We start from the raw sequence: 16,914 nt of genomic DNA, 5'->3' as shown, positions 1-16,914 counted from the left end.
AGGTAATGGCCGCATCAGGGACCAGCACCTTCTAACCGTAGGTGAAGAAGCCATGGGGGCACCTGGGTGGCTCAGTGGTTGAGCGGCTGCCTTTGGCTCAGGTCGGGATCCGGGATGTGGAGATGGAGTCCCCCATCTGGCTCCCTGTGGGGGGCCTGCTTCTCCCTCTGCCTAGGTCTCTGCTTGTCTCTCATGAATGAATGAATGAAATCTTTTTTAAAAATTGTATTTATTCATTCATGAGACACACACACACACACACAGAGAGGCAGAGACACAGGCAGAGGGAGAAGCAGGTTCCATGCAGGGAGCCCGACGTGGGACTCGATCCTGAGTCTCCAGGATCACGCCCCGGGCTGAAGGCGGCGCTGAACTGCTGAGCCACCCGGGGATCCCCAATAAATAAAATCTTATAAAAAAAAAAAAAAGAAGTCAAAGCGCCTCCCCCCCCGCCCCCCCCTGCCCTGGCCGCTCCCCGACCCGGTCAGCACCCCAAGGCCGCCCGCAGGGGGCCCCGCCGGCTGGGCGCGGTGGGCGCGGTGGGCACGGCGGGCCTCCCCTCCTTCCCCCCTCCCCTCCTTCCTCCCCCTTCCCCTCCCCTTCCCCCCTCCCCTCCTTCCCCCCTCCCCTCCTTCCCCCCTCCCTCCCCGTCCCCCTCCCCCTCCGCCCACCGCCAGGTGAGCGCCCGGGCGAGCGAGTGGACGCGGGGCCTCCCGTGGGACACCTGCCGCCGCTCCTCCCGGGGACCCGGCCGACCGGTTTTACCTGCTGGCGGTCGGAGGAGGCGGCGTCCCCCCTCGCCCCGCCCCCCGCACGCTTCCCCCGCCGCCCCGGAGCCGCGGGGTCCCGGCGCAGCGCAGCAGCCGGCGGAGCCCGCCCCCGCGCCGCGTGCGAGACTGTGGAGCCGCGAACAGCGACAGCGGCCACGCGGGGCGGGAGGAGCGCGGCGGCGGGAGGACGCGGAGCCCGAGCGCGGCGGGGGAGCGGCTCGCGGGAGCTCCGGTGCCAGTCAGCGGCGTGGGCGTTTGTTGCTGTGTTGGTTCCAGTTCCTCCCCGAGCCCGAGGCGAGAGCAGCCCTCGTGGAACGGCTGCAAGAGGAACGGCCCACCGGGAGGAGAACTACTGCCCGTCGCCCCGCTGGGCACGGATCCCCGGCCCCGGCCCCGGCCCCGGCCCCGGCCCCGGCCCGGGCCCCGGCCCCGGCCCCGGCCCCGGCCCCGGAGCGCGCCGAGCGCCTCCTACCGCGGGCGCGGGGTGAGCTCGCGGGGCCGGGACCGCCGCTCCGCCCCCTGCCCCGCCCCGCCCCCCGCGCCCCGCCCCGCCCCCCCGCCCCGCCCCGCCCCCCGCGCCCCGGGTCCGGACGCCCGCCCGAGGGCGCAGCGCGCTGCCGACTAGGGGCCTCCACACCCTGCCTCTGCCCCTGCGGCGCCTTCCTGCGACCTCGGGCAGGCGGATGCTTTGCTGAACCGCGTTAGCTCTCCTGTGATACCGACTCTGCTGCAGGACTCTGCGAAACGCTCCATCCTCGCAGCCACCTCCTGAAGAAGTACTGTCTCTGCATTTATTTTAAAGATTTTATTTATTTATTCATGAGAGGCACAAAGACAGAGAGGCAGAGACGCAGGCAGAGGGAGAAGCAGGCTCCGTGCAGGGAGCCCGACGTGGGACTCCACCCCGGGTCTCCAGGACCATGCCCTGAGCCAAAGGCAGATGCTCAACCACTGAGCCACCCTGGCGTCCCAAGAAGTACTTTTTATTATTTTTTTTATTTTTAAAGATTTATGTATTTATTCATGATAGACACACAGAGAGAGGCAGAGACACAGGCAGAGGGAGAAGCAGGCTCCGTGCAGGGAGCCCGATGTGGGACTCGATCCTCGGACTCCAGGATCGCGCCCTGGGCTAAAGGCAGGCGCTAAACAGGCGCTAAACCGCTGAGCCACCCAGGGATCCCTCCAAGAAGTACTTTTTAAATTGCCATTCCGCAAATGGGAAAAGCGAGTCCTAGAGACGTTAACCGATGTGCTCAGGGCCACACCGCTGAGGACTGGTAGGGCTGGGATTGGAAACGAGGTGGTCTAGCTCCAAAGTCTATACTCCCACTACTGTACTAAGTCATGTTAAATAATAATGTGTATGTTAAAGTACCTGGAAAAGAGCAGGGGTAGCTATAGGCGCAGCATCATCAAACTGACCCTGGCTAACGTGTAATGGACCCATTACCGATTTACAAGGGAAGGGACAGAGGCAGTGAGGGGCCACGTGGTTGTGGGAAAGTCATCAGAGACAGGTGAATGGGACCTGGGGAATAGAATGTGGATCCCAGCTCCAAGCCGGTCACTGTGTGGTCTGCTCCCCAGCCCAGCCACCTTGCCACATGTGTCCAGGGCCTAGACAGGGTTAAAGACCTTTGAGAAGCAGAAGCCATAGGGTCAGGACAGCCCAGTGAAAAGAGGCCTGAGTCTGTACTGAAGCCACCTACTGGCTGCATATCATCTACTTAGTACAAAAAATACTAAACTGTTGGTTTCCCTGCCATCTTGAAAAACATGTATTTTTTTTTTTCCTGCAGTGCTATTTGGGCCTCTTAAGGATAAAATTCTTGGAAATGAGTCAAAAAATGAAATCCGAAAACCATGGTGTGCACTTGAAACTGTCATTTATGTACACTTAAGGGCTGGTACAGACGTCTGAGATAATATATGGGAAGTGCTTGGGGGATAAAAGCACTAGGTAATGGTATTTTAAAAGGGTACCATACATGTTTTGATTGTAATAATAACTTTCCTGAGAGAATGCTGTCACATGTGGCTGCACTCAGAGTTTCATGTCCTGCCTTCTTGGTAAGGCTGTTTTCATAATAGTGCACAGACAGGGTGGGAAAGGCCAGGAAACAGGTGATTTCTGGAAGTGGTACAATTTCTGCCTATGAAGAATTGTCATGGAGGAGGAAGGCAGATATTTGGGTTCTCCAGAGAGCAGCCTTTTTACCTTTAACCAGGCCATTGCCCATTCATCAGGACAGTTTGGTCTTAGCTGGGAATCTATCCACTATGAATGAGGTAAATATTGCTGCTGTAACAAACTACCACAAATCTGGTGGCTTAAAACAACCAAATTCATCATCTAATAGTTGAGTAGGTTAGAAAGCTGACATAAGTCTCCCTAGGTGAAGGTGGCAGTCGGCAGGATTCGCACCCATTCCCGGAGGCGGTACAGGAGAATGTTTCCTTGTCTTTTCTGGCTTGTGCAGGTGTCCGTATTCCTTGGTTTACGGCCCCTTCATCCATCTTCAAAGGCAGCAACGGCAGGTCAAATTCTTCTCACACTGCATCACTCCTCACTCTCTCTTCTGCTTTCCTCTCCCACTTTTAAGGACCCTTGTGGTTACATTGGGACCATGTAGATAATCCAGGATAACCTCCCCATTTTAAGGTCCTCTGATTAGCGATTTAATTCCATTCACCACCTGAATTCCCCTTTGCCATGTAAGGTAACATATTTATGGACTCTGAGGATTAAGACACGGACATCTTTGGGGCCATTATTCTGCCTGCCGTGCACCCCAATTGCTTTGGTGGCAGGCATAACCTTAATTAATTCATAAGCATATGTTTAACATTCTGTGAAAGGTACTATTAGCAGGGACTTTGAGTCACAAAGACTTGTGTCTGTGTCCTACTGCTGCCACTTACTAGTTACATTATTTTGGGCCAGTTACACAACCTTTCTGATCCTCAGTCTCTTCATCTGTGAAATGAGGAGAGTAATAGTACCTACCTTGTTGTTTCATTGCTTGAATTAAGTGAGATAATGCTAGAAAACACTTAGAGCCTAGCACGTGGTAAGCACTCAATGAACGTTTTATTATTACTAATCTGTCTTGAGAATTGCACAGAGGCATAAGCATGGTGTCTGCCCTTGTGGAGTGTGGGGGAACAAGGCATCCTCACACATGTAATCGTGAAATTAGATAACACACAGGAATAGACAGTGAAAGATATAGAACAGTATCGTACTTAGGTGCTAACTGGCGTACTATAGCCAGTGCTATTGAGTGAAGTAAGATATTTTCAGTAAGCTGGAAAGGTAGGAATGACAGAAGCAGGACTGATGTCAGGACTAAAAGAAAAGTCGAATGTAGACCAGATAGAAGGGAAGATGTTGTGCACACGAGCATTTACACAACGGATTACAAGGTGACAGTAAATAAGGTGGTTTACTTGTCATCTTAAGGAATGGAAGGCTTGCGTAGGCATGTTCATTCATTTCCTTTTTTTCCTAGAATGTTTAGGGAGGGAGTGGACTATCAGGCTTGAAGGGGCAATCCTGGAAGGGCTTGCACAGTAGGTTATGTAGTTAAGATTTTCCCCATGATGGCAGGGAGCCATGGAAAGTTTTAGAGCAGAAGTAGATTCCTGGTGAAAGTAGTGTCTAGAAAGGTTCATCCAAGAGTAGTATGTGTGGGGAGACTGGTGGGAGGAGAACCCGCAGGTAGGGAGAGCTGTTGGGAGATGTTTTCAGTGGTCCAGATAATAATGGCTGGAGGAGATGTGATAGTGATCAGCCCCAGAGAAGGGAATGGATGCAAGAGACATGACAAAGCAAGAACAAAGAGACGCCTTTGTGAGATAGAGGGAAAGGATAAAAAAATTCCTGGAAGTTTGGTAATAGAAATAATAGAAATCAGAAACGAATTCCCATTGAGTGTTCTGTGTTGAAGATGTTGGCAGGTCATCAGGTGGCACATGTCCAGTAGGCTATTGGAAATGTGGAACTGGAAGAGAGAGAGAGAGCATAGCTAGATAATGAGATTTGGAAATCATTAGCAGAGAGGTGGTGGCTGAAATCCTTCACTCCTGCCCCCAGGCTTTCCTGATCAAACCTGTTTTAACACCCACATTGGTGGATTCCTAGCCTCATCCCTCTTTTCCTTCTTGTTATAGGTTAGATTGTGTCTCCCCAAAATTCATATATTGAGTCCTAACCCCCAATACCTCAGCATGTGATTATATTTGGAGATAGTGTCTTTAAAAAGGTACTTAAGATCAAATGAGGTCATCAACTGGTGTCTTTACAGGACGAGGAGATTAGGACAAAGACACATACAGAGGAAAGACCATGTGAAGACACAGGGGGAGAAGATGGCCATCTCTAAGCAAAGCAGAAAGGCCTCAGCAGAAACCACACCTGCAAGCCCCTTGATCTCCAACTTCTAGCCTCCAGAATTGTGGAAAAATAAATCTGTTGTTGAAGCCGTCTAGTCTATGTCTATGGCATCTTGTTATGGCAGCCCTAGCAAACTAATACTCCCCTCCAGGGACCAGTGTCGTCGTACCACCGGCCCATTAGAGCTGAGGGCGCTCCATGCTGCCAACATATCCCTCTGCTTACATGTTAATAGGCTGCGCCCCAGCCCCTCAAGAGCTGGGTATGTTGTGGGTGGTATTGGGTGGTGATCAGAAATGTTGTTGCCTGTGATCTAGATAACCCTTCCTGATAACAGTGCTCTGTGTCTTGGGGACTCCCCATGATGGGGACTCTGGTGTTTAGAGCAGAGCTTATGGAAGAGGGAGTTGGTCAAAGAAGCCTTTCTGAGCACCCAGCTCACAGCTGTTCGCGGCCTGCTCTGCCACCTGTTCCCAAGGCTGTCTCTGGCAATGGATTTCTCCATGTGCCTTCCTCGGAAAGCACGCTCAGAACAGAAAGAAATGTGGCCTTCCTCGTTAGTAAGGCAGGAAAACAAGTTTCACCGCACATATAGTTCATACTTTTTTTTTTTTTCTTAATAACCATTCTGAATCTTGGTTGGGCCCTGTTTTTCAAAATACGAGATAAAGTACGTGGGGGTTGAAGCCTAAGTTAAGCACTCAAAGTAGCCTTCAGGGGAAACAAACGGTGATATATTCGCACAACCACCTACAAAGAGCTTATCTATGAAAGGATAGAATAGCAAGTGTCCAGAAAGCTCTTGTTAATTCAACTGGACAGATTCCAAGCCCTGTCTTGTAGGCTGGTGACAGTGAAATATTCAGACCAGGACCGTGTCCTTGGTGACTTCTGTGTTCATTAGAGGTGGCCTCTATGATGGATGAAGGCCGTTATTATGAGGTAGGTGCTGATGAACTGTTCTCCATCTTCACAGAGGACAGAAAGAGAGCAAGTGGCCTCAAGGTGTAGCCAACAGAGTCATCCTGTCAGAAAGTGCTTCTAAGGCCATTTTTAAGGTCTGACTAGGTTGTGCTCTAGCTCCCTCCTCTGGGCTCCCTCAGCATTACCCTGCATTTTCCTCAGCGGGTTTACCACCGTGTGGAGTTACTTGTTTAGATGCCGGTTGGGACCAGTAGACTGGGAACTCCCAATGGGCCTGGCTCCTTCCTCATCTATTTGGTCCCTCTGCCTCAGCCCGTAGCTGGCACTGGCTGAGGCCTCAGTGGATGTGACTAACTTTGTCCTTTGAAAGCTTCCTAGAGACTCTGTGTGTATGTGTGTGTGTGTGCGAGAGAGAGAGACAGAGACAGAGACAGAGAGAGACAGAGAGCAAGAGAGAACAGGTGAGAAAGACTATGAATGCTCTTGGAAATAGTTTACAACCCTGATATCAAATAAGTGCATGAGGAGTGTAGCTGAATACCTAGTTTGTTGTTGATAATAAAGACATTGTTATTGACTGATTGACTAAAAGAAGGCTGAGAAATGGGTATTTGCTAGAGGGAGAGGTGTGGCTCCCTCTCTAGAGCTTTTTAAGGAAAATGATAGTGATATTTCAGAGACGGGGTGTGAGCAACCTGCTGAATGCACATTTCCCCCCCTAGACCTACAAGGTGATTGGAACCATGAGGCCATATACTGGGTGGTCAGTATTTAGCTGCCATTTATTGACTACTCCCAGGTGTCAAGTGCTTTGTACATGCTATTTCACTGAATTTTCACATACTTCTGGAGATGAATATTGTTCCCCCAGTTTTACAGATGGGAAAATGGAGGTTCAGAGGGGTTGGTTTATTCATTTAGTCAACCATATTTATTATTTTTGTGCTATGTGCTGAGCACTGTGACTGGCTCTAGGGGTACAACATTGACGACAAGTAGAGTAGTCATCCTAGTGTGTTTACAATCTAGCAAGAGAGAGAAACATAAAAGAGGAAAGAGATATTGTTTAAACGGTGCTGTTGAAGTTTATAGCAGTAGGGAGCCCAGTAGGAAGGAGCTCTCTGTAGAGTGAGATATGGGGGAGCAAACAACCCATTACAATGGGTTTAGTTAGAAGTGTTCCATAGAGTAAGTACTAGGTGCTAGGTGAGCACACAGAAGACAGTCAGAGAGGCTTCTTAGCGGAAGCAATGAATAGGAGTTGGCTAGGTTACAAAAAAAGCAGAGAGTGGCAGGGAGGGGAAGGAAAATGTTTCTAGGGAACAGAATATGCAGAGGCCAAAGGTGAGAACTACCATGATCCTTGAAAGTTAATTCCAGCTGGAATATGGATTTGGAATTAGAAATAAGGCTGGAGAGGCAAGCAGTGGCCAAATATTAAGCATTATCATAAAAATCTTGGACTTGATTTTAAGGCAACCAGACAGAGGATGAAGGTGGTGGTGGCCTGAATAAAGTCGGAGCAGGTTAAGTGACATGTCCAACGTCTCATGACCAGAAAGAGGTAATTTGGGATTGGAAATTCAGAAGCTCATCCCATGACCACTGGCCCACATTGCCAGAAAGCAGTCTACAAACTAGAGAAGAAAAGGTGGAGACTCACTTGTGGTTTTCTACCAATCTCTCCCTCCTACTCCCAGCCCCCGTAGCTTTCCATTTTTTATTTCCCCAGGACCTGCAGTAGCCCAGAAGAGGGTGTGTCTCAGCCTGGGGACAGGTGGGCGATGCTGGCACCAAGGAACAGTTCTATGACAGCCTTCCTGCCTCTCCACTGCCTTCCACCCCTTCCCCTGGGGTTGACGTTTCTGTCCACTCCACATCAGTGCAAGAAACAACCTGGCTGCTTCCAGAGGGTGGGGAAGCTGCACCTGGAAGGCTTTTGCTGCCTTCCTAAAACATGAGAAGAAAAAGAAGCAGGTTCCCACCTTGTAAGAGGAACAGTTTTTGGGTGGGATGAAGACAAGATGCCCATGTTCTCTCCACCGCCATTTGTGTTCTTGTCGAGTGGATTCGAGGTACATATGCTCGTGCATTGTTTTGCATTGTTTTCCTGTGTACCTCCTCAGTGGAGGGCTGCCATCTTGCCAATGTTTAACTAAATCTGCATGCCATTATTTCATATTTTGGAACCCCAAAATGTTAAAATGCTTTCATGGTAAACAAAATGTTTTCAATAATTGCTCAAGAGAATTTGGAAAAGTAGGCTTGTTCTCTCCATCTTTATCTTTTCAGCAGGATACTTGCCTTTGTTCATTTTTTTTTTTCCTTTTAGTATAGTGTACTGGGTAAATGTGCAGTCTCTCTCAGAGTTTGCATCCTGAATCTAATACTTTCTGGCTAGGCAACCTTGGGCAAATTACTTCACATTTCTGTGCCTCCCTTTCCTTATCTGTAAGAAAGAAATAATAATGTGATTTGTCTCACAGAATGATTATGAGGGTTGAATGAGTCAATCAGAATATTTGGCACATAGTAGGTTCTTCATAGTGTCAAGCTACCATTGTTTTTTACTAACTAGCTTGCATAATTTTTTTTATTCTAATCCTCAGATCCAAATATGCTTTTAGGAAAGCCTTTGGAGAGATAAGTAGTGCTGAGCACCCTCTCCATGTGAAGTCCACCAGTATACAAGGAGGTGATTATGAGATCATCAGGCTCCCCTGAAGATTGAAAGCGGGAGGTACAATTCTGCTTTCCTAAAGATTCTGAGAGTGTTCAGAAGCATTTGCAAAGGATGAAATAACATCCTATATGTTAACACATGTCACATCAATCATTCCCAGCCAACTTCTGGGGCAGCATATAGCACACAGCCCAGTAACAAATTGCAGAACCACAAATGATTTTTTTAAATGTAAATAATGTTCATTGTATGAGTAAAATTCCAAAAATTTTCCCAAGTCACAGAGGAATGTGCCTTTGGAGAGTGCCTCTATCTGTGTGTGGTTTGTGCTTTTAAAACCACGTGAACTCCTATTGTTTTGAACAAAGTTTTTGTCACAGGTCAGTTAATTCTTTCGTTCTGAAAATGAAGTGACTTTTATTTTCTTCCGAAACAGCTTTAACTAGAAAGTGCATGCATAAGTGAAGGGAGAAGGCTGCCCTTTGATTCTTCTAGATAGAGGCTGTGATAAACAAGTTCTTGACAGTCTGCACTGCCTGGGAATGTGCAGGTGACTATGGAGACAGCCGTGGAGGCACAAGAACGGGCATATGGTCCTCATTGGCACGGCATATCAAAGTAATTAAAAATGTCTTAAAATGCAGAAACCCCCTAAACTGTAAAGTATATCATGGTAGATGTCAAATTAGCATTTTCTGCCTCTTTTAAACAATGCCATAATCTCATTAATCTGCAGAAGGAACCAAATGCATGGACCTCAACCAGTTGGCTGGACATATGTTGCATATTGGACTGGCCATTTGGTTGGATCTGATTAAAGTGGAGAAATTGCATTTTATTTTGGGCACTGAACCCAAATCTGGGCCTGCTTATTACTTTCTGAGCTCCCTTTTTAAAGTGATAGGTTTGTAAGTGCCAAAAATTCAGTACCAACTTGCATTAAAAAAAAAAAAAAAACCTATAAAGAAACTACACAGAGGAAAAGGACAAGGATTGGAGATGGAGACATAAGGCTGGCTTTGGATCATTGGGATTATTAAATATCAGTATTCACAATATTATACATTAGATCTGTCAAATCTACAGGATCACGCTCACTTATGGGCAAGGTGGCTCAGTTGATCAAAACATTGTATTTATTTTGCATGGTATCATGTACTATTAAGTCTTTTAGCACATTGCTTTGTTTTTAAATTCTTTATTAACAAGTGTGAGAATTTTTAAAATCTAAATATTTTTGAAAGGGAATTGAATGTATATAGTCTGCTAGCATGGATGCACCCTCTGTTGTAGCCAGTTTGGGCTGCTATAACAAAATACAATAGATTAAGTGGCTTAAACAACAGAAATTTATTTCTCACGGTTCTGGAGTCTGAGAAGTCCAAGATCAAGACATGAGATGGTGTGTGGCGAGAACTCTCTTCCTGGTCTGCCTTCTTGCTGTGTCTTCACATGGTAGGCACAGAGCAGTCACCTCTCTTGTGGTATCTCTTCTTATAAGAGCAGTAATCCCATTCATAAGGCCTCCACCCTCATGACCTTATCACCCCCCAAAGGTCCCACCTCCAAGTACCATCACCCTGATGATTGAGGCTTCAGCAAATGGATTTTAGGGACATTATAAATCCATAGCACCCACTGATATTTCCTGAAAATCTGGTGTGTGTTTAGTGCACTGTGCTAAGCATTGTAAGAATACAAATTTGTATGGAACGCTATAAGGTATTTGTGGTTAGGCCAAGTTCACTACGAGCTCACCTGATGGGCAGGGTGTGTCTTCTTCAGAATAGGGCAAAGGGCAATAGGGATTCAGAGGAAGATGAGATCATCTCTGGTGTGTATTTGGTGGGAGGAGTAGGATTCTGACAGGAAGATGCAAGCACTGGAAGGTGATTTGAAATCTCAGGAGTAAAGGTGGAAGGTAGGAAGTCACAGGGAGCTAGATAAAGGAGGGTACTGGAGGATAAGTTTGAAAAGGTGGATGTTGGGGACCATCTTTTGGAGGGGACTCAATGGCAGATCACAGAGCAGTGGGCAGCAGGGGGCTACTGAGGGCTTTTGAGCAGAGCATGACAAAAGCTGGACCTGTTCTTGAGGATGAATAATAGGGCAGTGTGTGATGCGTGGGACAGATGAGCAAGAACTTCAGTTAGGAGATGAGGATGGCTGACCCAGTGAGAGGGGATGAAGCCCTCCTCTGAGGAAGGGCAGTGAGAACAGAAAGGATGAGAGTCGGAGTTACTGTGGAAATAGAATCCATGGGACACAGACACTGAGTGACTGCTGGCTGATGCTCATCATAGGGCCTCAGAATTGTCATTTTATTTATTATTATTATTCTTCAAGATTTTATCTATTAATTTGAAAGAGAGAGAGTGTGCAAGAGAGAGCACAAGTGGAGAGGGAGAAACAGGCTGTCCATCCTCAGGGAGCCCGATGTGGGGCTTGATCCCAGGACTCTGGGATCATGGCCTGAGCCAAAGGCAGCCGCCCAGCAGACTGAGCCACCCAGGCGCCCCCCAATTGTCACTGTAAACAGTGATGATCATTCTACATTTGGAGATAGGCTGGTTGTCCTAAAGTGCTCTGGCGATAAAATGCTCAGTAGACAAACTTGTTCTATTAAAGATGTCTTTTCGAAAGCGGAATCTTTCATTTCCTTGGAGTAAAGTAAGCTGTGTCTGGGGCAGAATGGCTGTGGGTGAGGCAGGGACCAGGGCTCATGTTCTGTTCTGTTTTGTTTTTTTAAAAGATTTTATTTATTTATTCATGAGAGAGAGGCAGAGAGAGAAGCAGGCTCCCTGTTGAGTAGGGAGCCAAATGCAGGGCTCTATCCCAGGACCCTGCGATCTTGACCTGGGCCAAAGACAGATGCTTAACCAACTAAGCCACCCAGGGGCCCTGCTTATGGTCTGTGTTAAGCTGTCCAACACCACACCCCAGAGATTAGACATTCCTGTTAGCTCGCTCAAAAGAGGAGGAAACCCCACAGGAGGACCAGAGCTGGAACTGTCCCCACAACTCAACCAGGCCACATACATTCTTCTATGACAAGCCTAAATGTTTTCACGAGGTCTCAACCTGACTTTTTTCATCAGTTTTATGAGAATTTCTGCTAAGATGGTGGTTGAAGTGGAGAAACGCGTTGGCAAGGATTTTGAATACTACAGTTGCAATAGTCCCGCAATATCTATACGGAATTTTCAAATCAAAGAATGCTCACAGGTTGGGCAACTGCTGACTTGTGAGAGATGCTCAAGTCGAAGGAAGAAAGAGGTTTTCCCTTTTGGCAGCATGTTCTTTTGACTTCTGCCCTAAATCCAGAGTTCAGAAACAGGCGGGTCTCAGTCTTAGGAGACATAATAGCCATTTGATTTCATTAATCTCTCTTTTTGTGGCAGTAGAATTTTCTGAAAGGAAATGAGACCTCTGAGACTTGGCATAGAAACGGTAAATTAGAAATCTATCCATGAAGACTTCTCTGCATTTAATTAAGTGACACTCTCTAGGGAGTTAGCAGTATATAGAGTAATAAACCCATCACACAGAACTGCTAAATATGTGGACTTCAGTGCCAATTTGTGACAGTCATGGTAAGATTCTAGTGGTATATGAAAACATGCGGAAATGAATATTTTTGAAGAAATACTTGCTAGTGTTTTTTTTTTTTTTGGTCTTGATATTGTGACTCGGAGCTAGGCAAACATGAATTAAAATGGGTTGCCCGAGTTCAAGTGAAAGTATCAAATCAACATGAACCTTTTGTGGTTTTTCTTACGATGGGGGAGAAGCTGCTTAGAAAGAGTCCTTTCCATCTTGTGACGGGGAACTTCTAGGACAACTTCTACATTGTTCTGTGTGATTCATGACTGATGACTAGGTTGGAGATATTCAACAAAGCAGTGAGATCTGTCCCTAATCCTGTTGACTCTTTAAGGAACTTCTTTTCTTTTTTCCTTTCTTTTCAAGATTTTATTTATTTATTCATGAGAGACACACACACACACACAGAGGCAGAGACATAGGCAGAGGGAGAAACAGGCTCCCCTCTGGGAGCCTGATGTGGGACTCGATCCTAGGACCCTGGGATCACGACCTGAGCCAAAGGTAGATGCTCAACCACTGAGCCACCCAGGTGCCCCTAGGGATTTCCTTAGAAACTCTAATACACTGGGCAGAAGCAACTTATGGACGTAGGGGAGTTAAGATGCACTAATCATACCTTGGAATTTAGCTTCATACTGCTCAGTCCATACAGACCTGCCTACTTCTTGTAGAAAGGAATTGCCATTAATTATAGGCTAGTAAAGGTGTGTGTGTGTATGTGTGTGTGTGTGTGACTAGTGTTTTAATGAGATGTGATACAGTTCCATTTCCATCTTTGTGGGTTTAACTGATTACCGTAAACACTAGAAATGGATCTTGTTTTGATGTTGTCACTATCTTTTTTAAGGATCTTGCATCCTGGGGACCCCTGCGTGGCTCAGTGGTTTAGCGCCTGCCTTCAGCACAGGGTGCCACCCCGGAGTCCTGGGATCGAGTCTCACATCAGGGTCCTGCATGGAGCCTGCTTCTCCCTCTGCCTGTGTCTCTGCCTCTCTCTCTCTCTCTCTGTGTGTGTGTGTCTCTCATGAATAAATAAATAAAATCTAAATAAATAATAAATAAAAGGCGAAAAAAAAAGGATTTTGCATCCTTTCTGTGGCAGGTATATCCATTTAGTGACAGCTTGAAAAATTTTAAAGCTTTTGGCAGATTTTTTTTTTTTAAAACCACCTTAAAACATTCCCTCCCTATTAAAAGAAGAGAGGAACTTATGAGCTCATTTTGTAGATGATGAAACCTAGTTAACTGAGGCATTAAGTTAGCTCAACCCCTAGTGATGTTAGTGGCAGAAAGCTCTGGTTGGGGGCTGTAGGGTGAGATCTGGATCTAAGTGCTGACTGCCCCTTCCTACATGATTCACCTTGGGCAAGTCTTCTAGGTCTGAGCCTCAGTTACCTTGTAACTGTAGGGCCTTGAACCATGTCTGGTACCTAGCTGGGGCTCAGTAAATGTTAGCGGTCATTAGCTTGATTACAAGCCCGATCCCAGTTCCCATGCATAGCTGGAGTCTCACTGCCAGTGTCGACTACACCTGCCTCTGGCTGCAACAGGGATGCTTGGCTGCTAATCTGAGCAATGGGCTTTAACTTCCAGCTTCAATCTTTCCCTTCTGATTTCAGTCTCCTTCTAGATGCCTCCATTTTCTTTTTCTTTTTTTTAAAGATTCTATTTATTTATTCATGACACAGGCAGAGGAAGAAGCAGGCTCCATGGTCTCCAGGATCATGCCCTGGGCTGAAGGCGGCGCTAAACTACTGGGCCACCTGGGCGGCCCTAGATGCCTCCATTTTCAATTCTCTTTGACTGCCCTTCGATAGGAGTAGCCTGTGCCAATATGTTTGGATTTCAATGGCCATTGCTGCTTCATAGACAAGAGCCTCACTTGCAGAATTGTGTAATCTTGAGCCAGAAGGTAGTATGGGCTTTGAAGCCAGATACACTGAGTTTGAATCTTAGTTTCACATCTTATGATCTGAGGAAGTCTAGCCCAAGGATCAGGCATAGCACAGTGATTTCAGGCTTGAGTTGTAGGGTATGAAATCCTTGTTGAAATCCTTGTTCCCTAGATGAATTTACTTAATCTCCCCGAGCCTCAGTGTCCTCATCTGAAAAATGGGGTTAATAATAATCTTTACCTTGTAGGGTTAGTCTGAGGACAAAATGGTACTACATTAAGTGCTCAGCTCAGAATCATGGTGAATACCCAATAAATATTTGTTCACCGGTGTTATTTTCATATATGGCCATACATAAGCCATTTAACCTCTCAGAGACTCAATTTTTTCACCTGTAAGATTGGAATAGTTATATATGTCTCATAAAGATTGATGAACAGATGTGATCATGTACATAAAGGGCATGATGGATAGTAGAATCCTGATAAAGAATTAACTATTTTATTATTAGCCTTCATGCTGGAGAGCCCTCGCTGGTCAGACGCCTTCTGGGACCAACTTCATGCCTTTCATTTGCTGCTGAAGTTGGACAACATTCCCTAAAGAACTGACACCATCCCAGAGTGGATTCTGTTCCAGGTTTCACCAGGCAAGCCAACCCCTGCCCAGGTGGGGCCTACATAATTGCTGTGCACACAGACATGGCTCCTGGGGCCCCAGTGGCGGCCTGGCCTGTGAGGCTGCTGTATTTGATTTCTGTAGGTCAACAAATAAACATTTGAAATTAAATAAGCACGTTAGTCATGGCAGGTTGGAGTTGTTCTAATTAGCTTCTGTCTGGCTTGCTTGCAGGCCTGTGCTTCTCACTGCAAGAAAACTCTGGTCCCAGAGCTCTGAGGGTGCTGTGGCTAAAAGCACTTGATTCTGATGCTTCAGATGGATGCTGGCGAAAGCCTCTTCCTGTGGTGGTGGTGAGTGTGGGGCCTTTAATTTTTCAGGCTGTATGGAGTTCCTGAGCAAGCCATTAGGCCTAGCACTGGGAATATAAAGACAGGCTAGACATGGTCTTTGATCACTAGGAATCATGATGGGGGCAAAGGCAGAGATGGACACGCGGAGACCAGGAGCAAAAGATGAGGCCTCTCCAGATTCACACCGTTCTTCTTCGGGGCTTGCTGAGCCAGGTGTGGCTACCTGCTGGGCCCTAGACCAGTTTACCTGTGAGAGTCCCAGGGCTCCCCTGAGTCTCTGTCCCTCATGGGCTTAGCTTCTCTCTCTGCTCAAAATCTCTGAACTATCTGGTCCCCAGCCTGGCCTCCCTTTCTTCCTCTTTCCTGAAAATGTAGCATCTTTTAGACTGAATTACAGTCTCTGTGTATCATTACCCTACCATCTGCCAAATCGGTCATGCATTTAATCATACTGATAATGATGATAATAATAATGATAACAATACATTGCTTTGGTAAAGTTTTTTTGACTTTTCAGAGCAAACTGTATTTTTATCTCATTTTTAAAAGAAGTTGCTATGTATGCATATTCATCATCTCCACCAGGCATGTGAGTAGCAACTATGTTTGTCAGCCTTGGACATCGAAAGAAGCATAATATGCAACATCCATCCACCCATCCTCTACCCTCTAAGGGGAAGCAGCGTGGAAAGTAAAGATAATATGAGCTTCGTCCACTTCTTTGCTACTTACAAGCTCTGTGATCTTTGTCATGTTATTCAACCTTAGTTTTCATGTCTGTAATATAGGAATAATAATAGTAGTTGTTCATGTGTGTGAATCCCATATATCATCCAGTAAAAGAATTAGGCCCCCAAAATGTACTAGGGACTTTATTATAAGCATAATCTCCTACACCGTACTACAGCTCTGCAAAATAAGTGTTACTATTCCCATTTTCCAGGTGAGAAAACTGAGGCCTAGAGATATTCTTAAGGTCAGTCACAAAACCTATCATGTGGTAAAGCTGGGATTCAAACACAGATCTTGTAGACACTACACTGGAGCTTATTGGGCACTGAGCCCAAAGGAATGGTATACACAGTGAGAATTGGAGGAATGCAGAAATGAGCGCAAGAGATGAGTGCCTGGATATTCGGAACATGTGCTTGCTTCCACCTAATTTTTAATGTTACTTCTATTTTTAACAAGACAATAACAACACTTAAGAATATTATTCGGGAATAGTTTGTGTTTAAACCAGTGTTTGCATGTTCTTGGACATTCTGCTCTCAGTGTAGCTTGAGCTCTTTGTATTCAAAGTTTTGCTCAAATAAAAGGGGTATTTTGTTTAAAGGGCAACATTTTGGTGATATAAGACCGAATACTCTGTATGGGAATCTGTGACTCACTTTTGCATCAGTGCCCTCTGGTGGTCAACCTTGGAAATCATTTACTTCTTAACACAGTGCAAGAACTAAAAGGGAAAAAATTCCCGAATTCAGGTTCCATCTCTCTGACTCTGGCTAAAATATTAGCCAGTCAACCCTGGCATCTTTATTTTCCTATAAAATATCTTTATTAAGGTCCAAATAATAAGGAACGAGGTTAATTTTTACACAAACATTGGCTGTGTTTGCCTTTCAGGATTTGGGTAAATGTTTAGGAAAATATTTTGAAATCCACT

Source organism: Vulpes lagopus, chromosome 3 (assembly GCF_018345385.1).
Source record: "Vulpes lagopus strain Blue_001 chromosome 3, ASM1834538v1, whole genome shotgun sequence".
In the NCBI taxonomy this organism is placed as follows: Eukaryota; Metazoa; Chordata; class Mammalia; order Carnivora; family Canidae; genus Vulpes; species Vulpes lagopus.
Note: the sequence above shows the minus strand (reverse complement) of the source record.